The sequence below is a fragment of the Rhinopithecus bieti genome, unplaced genomic scaffold (assembly GCF_001698545.2).
Source record: "Rhinopithecus bieti isolate Rb0 unplaced genomic scaffold, ASM169854v2 scaffold_24390, whole genome shotgun sequence".
NCBI classification, from domain to species: Eukaryota; Metazoa; Chordata; class Mammalia; order Primates; family Cercopithecidae; genus Rhinopithecus; species Rhinopithecus bieti.
The window spans coordinates 1,094,490-1,095,304 of NW_016811706.1; positions in this window are offsets into that span (position 1 = coordinate 1,094,490).

Consider the following 815-nt stretch of genomic DNA (forward strand, 5'->3'; position numbering starts at 1 on the left):
TATTTAGCCTCTCCCCAGTGCCTCAGCCCCACCCAATAATTTTATTTTATTTCTTATTTATAAATTGTAATATAATGGTTCCCTTGCCCAGCTTGCCAAGGTAAGGGGCTGGGGCATGGCATTAACACCGCCAGCCAGTCTGACATCTGACATTTTCCTACAAGGTGGGCTAATAAAGGGAAGGCTTTCAGGAGCTTACTGGAAAACACCTCCATTCAGAGGGTGATTCACCTCCAGAGAGGGGAAGAAAGGTGGCCAACCTGAGTTAACACCTTACTTCCGGCTTCCCCTCCTTCCTCAGCAGGGTCTTTGGGACCCTTTTCCTCCCTTCAGAAGGGGCATCCCAACCCATAAGCAACAGAGCCCACAAGAGTCGTACCCTTTTCCAGGCTGCTGTTTCCATCTCCCACCCAGAGAGGATCAGCATTTTGCTTCTGCGGCTGAAGGGGCCAGGGTTGTCCGGGGTGGGAAAGACTATGCACACCTCTTCTCTGTTTATAGGGGCTCCAGCAGGGGCTCAGGCCCTTATGAGTACTGATACTCAAAACATCTAGTCCCCTATTATTAGCCAGTAGTCCTGGTCCCCATCCTACCCTGGTGGCAGGGCCTGGATGAGGTGGATGTTTTTTCTGATATGCCACTGGGCCAACTGATGATCCATGGGAAACCTGGCTAATAACTTGGCAATCCTCACATACTCATGGCCTGTAAAAGGAAGGGGAGCATGGTAAGGGGCTGGAATATTTCCTTACTGAAGGGCTGCTCAGAGAGAGAGAATGGGTTAGGCCTGGGTGTATGTGGGGGAAGTAGATTCC